Here is an 8,347-nt window from a genome sequence, read left to right as displayed (position 1 = left end):
CTTTAGATAAATGTTTTCAGATTTAGGATGCTGGCCCTTAAAGAAGAAAATTGTGTATGTTAAAAGGGTTAGAGTGGTAAGAGAAGTGAGACACAGCAAAGGATTTTTTTACCTGATGTGAACCTAGTTCAACTTTGATCTGAGTTACATTATTACTATTAAGAGAAACTGGTCATGCAAGCTTTGCCCTAATGAATGTATTTGTCATAACTTATGGATATTAGCTCTGAGTTTGAGCTTTCCTGGATTGTGTTCCTCGTAGGACACTGTGCAAGAACAGCTTATCTTTTTTAAAAATGTGCCTGCCTGTATGCACGTGCATAGGCACATGAAATAAAATTTAGATAAAAATATTCAAAAATCTTACTGTGTATAAATACTGATACATGTGTGTGTGTATATATGTGTATAAAAGTTCTAAGGTATAGATTCTGATGTATCCCTCTATACATGGACCAAGAATTGTTTTGATGAAGACTTAAATATATGATTCTTAAGAGAATCCTCACAGTCAGTTTATGGGCTCATGTCCCTCTGTTTTCTTCCTACTTTTGGATTTGATCATCAGTAACTAAACTGCAGTGGGTTTTGAAATCTTACTTTGTTCACTGGGATGCCCTGATATGTGCAGAGGTTTACAGCAACAGGATTGAGAGCTTTAGGAAAAGCACTGAAGTGTGTAGTTTGCTTGTTGCTCAGGGCAAAAGTGGATTTTAAGGCAAAAAGGCCTGCTAAGTCCAAGGATGATGATAAGATAACACAGTGGCATCATAATGAAATGTTCATTGTCTGGCAAGCCAAATGGAGTTTTGTGACTTTCTTAGAATCTGATTTCAACAAATTTACAAATAGCCTCTGAACTTATTGTTAAGCAAAATCTACTTTATTTTGGAGAGAACTTATGAGGTAGATGTAGATTAGATGTATGAATGGCACTAAGGACTCCATGAGTAGATTGTATCTGTATGGCCATGGGAAGGGGCATCATTCAGTTCTTAATTGCTGCATGAGTGCTGAAGATGCAGGCAAAGGAATAAGCTGATGAGGTTTCTTGAGCCTGCAGTTGTTACAGCTTTGCTAAGAAAAATGTTGTCTTGCTTGTTCTTGGACTCTGTCCCTGGCAAGACTTGATACATTTTTGGTGTTGTATCCTTAGACTTTTTGTATATCTGCAAATGTTGTGTTCAGGGAGGCTGCGTGAGTGAGTAGTGGTGACTACTAATAGATGGTTATGGAACATATTCCAAATTTGTTATAGACGTGAGATCCAGATGATTTGAATGGTTTGGAAGTGAGTTTAACTTCAGAGAAGTATTTTTACAGGGCAGCAAAGTATAATATATAACATACCACAATGGCTAATAGGACAGTGAATAGAAGATATCACTTGGCTCATTAATAGTTAAACTACTCTCTTCTTTCCCCTGCCTTTGAAAAGCTTTTTGTTCCATTTTTTTCCCTTTCTCCTGATAGACCTTGGAAATGTTGCGGCTGAACTGGGTTGGATCAGCAGAGACAGCTAAAGAAATCCATACAGCAGTTGAAGCCTTAGTTGCTAGTGCTGGGCACATAATAGCATTGATTCTTATTTAAGGACCTAAGTACATATTATTTTTGTTTAGATTTAGAGGAAGACCTTTGAGTTTAGAGAAGTTTCAAGTTCTGACGAAACAGGTATGTTCCTCACTGTCTTTGGCAAAAGAGCAGGTAATTGGTTTTGAAGACAATGATGGAATCCAATTCAAATATCATTAATTCTTTTCCTAGTGCTGAAATAAATCCACATGTTAGTTCTACTTTAAGCACAGTAAATATAGCCAAGGGTTCTCTTTGTATCTTGGTAAGTTGCTCTGCGTTTAGTACATTAGACATTAAATACATGCAGACTAATTGTAGAAAACTCATGCTGCATGTGAAGGAGACTAATGAAAATGCTCAAACCACAAACCTTTGGAAATTTGTGATGAAGAATTCAGTATTGGCTCTGGAAGCTCCTGGGCCAAAATTTAAATTATGTTTTACCTTGATCTTTAAGGTACTTAAAAATGTCCCTGTTCTTTCTACTACTGAATGGTTTGATAGGGGTTTCTGGCTAAGATTTAGGTCTCCCCCAATATTTATCTGATATAATTTGCAAGCCAGGTGCTTAAAGTCTTCTACAAGTGTGATGATATATTACTGCTCTCCTTTGTTTTGATTAGAACTCAAGAGTTGGACAGTCCAAATATCCAATCTGCAAGTTCTTGCTTGAGGAATGGAAAGGATTTTAAGCAGTATTGAGTTACTTAAGGAAAGAACCAAAAAACACCCTAAAGCCACGTTACTAAAATGAAAGCAGACTTCAACTATGAAACTTCACCCAAGGTACTAGTACTAATGCCCTTGAAGGAGCTACCTAGTTCCTGATTTTTTTCTTTTTGTGGATGTTGGACATAAAGTAGCTGTTCGATAAACAAATGCTATCAGTGCTAGCACTAAGGAAGCCTGATTTTATATGTATTTGTGCCTCAACTTAGACTGCAAGCTCTAACTGAAGTTGTGATACAACATGGTGTTTTGGCTGTGGATGTCCCTGTCTAATGTCTCCCTTATTTTGCGTGGAGGTCTGAATAAAATCCATCCTTGGGCTAGCTGTGTTCATGCAACTGCTAGAGCTGTATTGATCTTACAGACTCTTACTCTAATTTTTAAAATGTGTTGGAAAGTGATTGACAAGTGCAAAGTTACTGGGGACGCAACTGCCATGATGCTGCAAATTTCATTTCCTGTGGAAAACAACTCAAAACCCAAGTAAGTTTTTGGAGAAGAGCCTAATCTTGATGACGCAGTGCTCAAACTGTTAAGTTTCTATTCCCCCACTCCTGATTTCTTTTTCACTGATCTCTGCCTTCATTTCTGCATAACTTCAGGTTCAGTAAGGGGAGAAATGTGCCTTTCCACTACATGCTTTGTGGGACAGATGGGAAGTGGAGGCAAGTGGCACAAAGCTGTTTTTGCCCCATATCCTGGGTTGATTGCTTTACCCATTCTGACCTCACCCCTGGGTTATGTTATCCTTGTTTGTTTGGAGACACTTGTATTTTTAATGAAGATCAGTGAACCCAACTGACTTCAGTGGTGTAGGAGACTACAGGGTGATCTCTTGCTAATCTTTATTGGACTGTGTTTTATGGTGAGGGAGCAGCTCCCAGCCATCCTCACATCATAGTTTCTGCACAGCTGCATTTTTTTTTTTCTGTTTTGTACTACACGCTAATCAGCCTTTCCAGACAATATTGCACTGGGAAAGTTTTGTTTATGTGCCAACTCATCATATTCTTCAGCCCTTACAGGCCAGTCTGAAAGGCCACAGTTCTGCAGTTAAACAAGTGGGTCTGTATGGGGTCTCATGAACAGCAGGAGCTTTGAAGGGCTCTGGTCTCTCTGCTGATTTCAGGGTGGTGGTTGAGAACAAAGTTCTGAATTGCTGAGGGGTGTGAGGTAACAGGTTTGAGTGTAGTTGTTCTGAGCATGGATGTAGGCCAGTATGTGCCGCAAAATAATACGTTTTTTGACTCAACCATGCATGAGCATATGTGGTTGGACTAGGAGGCTGCTAAAAAGTCTTGGGGATTTTTAATACTGATTTGCATGACAAAATCATTGTTCAAGCCTGACAGTGAGGGTAAACTCTTGATTTTATCACAGCTGGGCTTTTTGGCAGTGCTGCTCCTGATGAATGTGTCCATGCCATTACCAGTTCTGATTTGTTCCCATCCAGAATGTTTTTTTTTTTGTTTCCCTGAAATGAACATAATAAAAAAGGCAGGAATGTGACCTCAAGAGTCAAGATACAGACTCCAATGATTGTTCACTGTCTCCATATTTTTATTAGATTTTCTGAGGCTATTTTTCCCCCCTGATTTGCTGGATAAAATCCATACAAATGAAATACAAGCACAGTCAGTAAATAATAATGAAAAGGTAAATTCATTTTACAGAGAAGACAGTGCATGTAAGACATCATCTGGAATGATAGCAATTTTTTTTTTTTTTGCACAGATATGAAGCTATTATGGTCTTTCAAAATTAATATCTGGCTTTTAGGCTCTATAACAGTTTGTGTGACCTCTTCTTACCCTTTGGCTATTGTGAAAAATGATACTGTTTTTCAATACAAAGCAGACACAAGATACGATACTTCTGTTACGACTGCTGCTTCTGTTAAACAGCACATGGTTGGCAAGTGCTTGGCTCAGTTTTCCAAATCGCAGACTGGTCATGGAGCCACCTTTGGGGCAAGGGGTATAGAGTTGCCCGTGTCCAAGCTTCAGTGGAGCTACTCCACAGCATGGTGAGGAGGCACAGAGATATCCCCTTGGCTGCGTTCTGCCTTTCTTCCCTAGGCCAGGCATGGCACAGGGCTGGAGACTCAGCTTTCTCTGGTAAATGGAGCCAGGCTGCAGCTTCTGCATCTCTGCGTGGTGGGAAGGGCCACCTGACCTGGACCTTGCCCCACTGAATTTCAAGATGATTCCAGTGCTCCCATCAGCAGCGTGTGACTCAGGTGTGTCCTTATGCTGTGGTATTGAACAGCTCACAGGCTGGACTGTATTCAGCTTTTTTCCTCACATGCCAGATGTTCTGTGTGCACAGCATGTCTCAGAGGCCTAACTTCACAGGGATTTTAATTTCAGAGGGAGCATGAGAGATTAATAACCATTAGTTTCCGTGAATCGCTCTGCCATATGATGTGTTGACACTATTTCACCAGTGTAACTTGGTTTGTGTTACTGGGGTTGTGTCAATTTAAAACAAGATGGATCTGGGGAATGAGGTTTTTTGCTATACCTTCAATACATGTCCTGTCTTAGTACTTAAACGTTCAAGTTCTGATAAGTCCAGAAGTGTCTCATGTCACACAGAAATCTAAAAGAAATTTACTTTGGAATCTTGAGGCCATCACCTTAATCCAGACATACACTGAGTATGTTGCAGGAAAGAGACTTCCTTACAAAGCAGTCCCATCTTTCATCTGATGACTGCATGAAAGTTTGAGTGGTGTGCAGTTTTCTGTTTGCTTGTTTTGTGGTTTGCTTGTTTTTGTGTTCCACCCTCCCCCCCCAAAGTTACATCCTTGTCCAATGAATTGGCTGGGGTATAACTTCTAACCATATCTTTTTACAAAACAGTGGAAACTTTATTGGTTTGAGTAGGGAGGATGGCTTTTTGCATGAACTGGTGCTGTGCTAGGATGAGACTCCTGCCTTTTACAAATAAGTCTTCCTTGATGCTCTTGCAGATTTCATGTAAGGGAGTGTCACCATTTACTGCAGGGTGACAACAAACCATGGCAGACTCTCTCTGTTAACCCCCCACCCTCCCCACTAAGGAAAGGTAATAGGAGGAAAAGAGAGGGAGACTTGCAAATTAAAGTTAAAAATGCTTTACTAATGCTACCAATAAATAGAGAAAATAAAATACACAAAACCACTCTTGGATTTCCTGGGGCAGCTCAGTGTTGGCCACGGTGGAGCTGGCATGGCTCCAGTGGCTGCAGGGCAGGTACCAGGAAGTCCTGGGCTGGACTCCACAGTAAATTGGAACTGGATTCAGGGATGCAGGGTCTGGAACCAGGCCTGGGATTGCAGGCACAACAGGCAGGATCCTCTTCAGATGCTGGCCATGGTGGAAGAGAGGGAGACCCTTGTGATCTCCCACTTTTATAGGGTGTATGACGTGGATGGGATGGAATACTTAGTTGGTCAATTTTAGTCACCTGTTCTGTATGCCCCTCCTTGCAAATACACCCCTCTCACTTACGGGACGTGAAAAGCTTTATCAGTAACCTTGGCCACCATAGCAATAAGTCTAAACCTGGGCCTCTTCTGCATACCATTGCTACCGTTATTAGCTCCTCAGTGAACAGTGTCTGAAAAACAAGCAGCCAATTTAAGAAAAGCGCAGTTAGTTAGAAGAACTTAGCTGAAAGGAAAAAATCACTAAAAAAGAACTGGTCTTGTTTTAAACAAAACCAGGACAAGGGGATTCTTACCAGAGTGCTTCCAACTAGAGTTTAGAACCCTGTGTTGGCTAAACATGCTAAGTCTTTCTGCCTCCAGAGTGATTTGTTTATAGGAATTAGAGCTTTACTGAACAGCAGCAGGTTTTTTTGTGTGCTTTTCTCATCAGGATTCCCACCTTTCCGTATTTTTCATCATGTGTTTTTTGTAACTTTTTCCCAAATGGTCTCTGGCTGTGTGATTTCATGCCTTCATGTGTTTTTCAGTTTTGTCAACTGAAGAATGATGTCTCTGTCTGCTTTCAGTTTTGATTTTCTCTTATTGCTTGTCTGTGGGCTCTGTCTTTCTATTTCCATTCCTATATGATAGCAAGTCACTGTCTCCTGCAATTAGTTACACTTTGGTGTAGAAGAAGGATGAGATTGGCCCTGTGTTCTCCTCACTTCACCCTAGGATAATGGATTAATCCAAATGCTTGACAGCATTGCATAAAGTAAGTGTGATAGTACAAACCCACATGGGGACAGCCCTAGCACAAAACAACCCTTGCACAGCATACTCTAATTTTCTTCCTTATGCTTCATCTTGTGCAATGGTTCCACTTAATTATTGCACTACAAAAGTCAGCAGCCTGGGCAGGGATTAATCCTTTCCAACAATTGCAATCAAACTTCCACTCGTGCGTTTGACTCCTAATGCTGGGTTTGTGCTTAGGGACAGGATGGAAATTCAGAAGCATGGTCTCTTGTCAGCAGCAGAAATTTCTTATAATGTGCAACAATAATAATGACCTTACCTGTTGGGGAGGGAGAAGGAGAATCTTGTTTAGGGAGGTAGTAAAGCCCCAATCCCCAAGTTACCTGTGTGAAGAAAACAATTATCAACTGGAGTCCCAAACCCAACTGATATTTAGCTGGGCTGGCTTAGGGTACAAGTTAAATATTTTGTCAGGGGTTTTGGGGAGGGGTTGAGGAGTGAGGGAATGTGTTTAGGCTTCTAGGGTCACGTGCCTAGTGGGTATTAAATGCTGTCTTGGAATGCCTAAAAACCTGTATCTTAATCTTCAGGTGCTAAAAGATCTTTGGAAATGGTCCCCTACACCTTGGGAAATGGTGGTGCCCAAATGTAAGTCTTCAATCTTAATAAGTTCAGAAGTGGCACAGACTTTCACTAGTTCTGTGAAAACACAAGTAAGACATGAAATAAAAAGAAGACATGACTGGGGAGGGGGTGCAGTCATGGCTTTTGAAATACCTTGCTGTTCAGAAAATGTAGTGTTCAAACCAAATTGCTAGGCAATCTAATGACTGCTAATGACCTCTTCATGCATCGAAGGAGCAAAAGCTTTACTTGTGTTTGAGCTTGAAATGTTTTCTTTATCAGAGTTTTGAATGTGTTTTGGTCAGGACTCACCTGTGCTTCCACATCAGTCACTGCAGGATTTACTGTGTTTTGAAGGAGCTCAAAATAAACATTGCGAATGGCAGCAGTGTTTGTCTTATATCCTGCTTCTCCCTTGAAACTTCATTTATCTATTTAAGAAAACTCACGAGGAGCTGATAATCTGTGCTATCTCAGGGCTAGGATTTCCAATTTGCAAAATTTTTGCTTATTTCCAGTCATGAAGTTGCATGAACAGAATGTGAACTGCAGTATTTGCAGAAGTTTTCGAAGTACGCTGAAAGGGCTGGGGTGGTTTCACAAAAGGGCTAAGGTTTATACTAAGGGCTAAGGTTTATACTACGGGCTAAGATTGAGAGTTAACTTCAGCCCAGAGTGGCATCACTGTCATGTTAATATATAGTGTAGAGAAAAGGTCAAGGTCAGATGCATGTACTCACTATCAAGTACTAACCAGCCTGTCTTATTTAACCACCACTGCAGGTGTCATCTCCAATTGCCAAAATTAAGGCATGCCGTTACTTCGTTTAAATTACTGTTATCATTTTTATACAGCAATCAGCCCCTGGCATAACTACATTTCTGTCAAATCAATTTCACATCCTTTTAAACTGCATATAATCTTCCTTTTAGGTTCTTTACAGATACTGCATCTTCCAGCAGGACATTGGCAGTGAGCATCAGGCACTCTCTCTATATATTTTATACATACATATATATATATGTATAGGTTTCAAGTCCCACTTACTGATCTCAGTTTCACACAGCCTAGAGTGGTTATGAACCCAAAATACTGCCAGAGTCCATTGGCAAAATGTCAGACTGTGAACTGTGTAAAGTTTTACCACTTTGAATCCTTCACATGTTTCATAAGAAATGAATATGCCTTGACATAAGTACCGTCACGTGCATGGTATAAAATTACCAGACTCCATTTTCACATT

Source organism: Streptopelia decaocto (genome assembly GCF_964273445.1).
Source record: "Streptopelia decaocto genome assembly, chromosome: 4".
In the NCBI taxonomy this organism is placed as follows: Eukaryota; Metazoa; Chordata; class Aves; order Columbiformes; family Columbidae; genus Streptopelia; species Streptopelia decaocto.
This window is presented reverse-complemented; position numbering follows the sequence as displayed.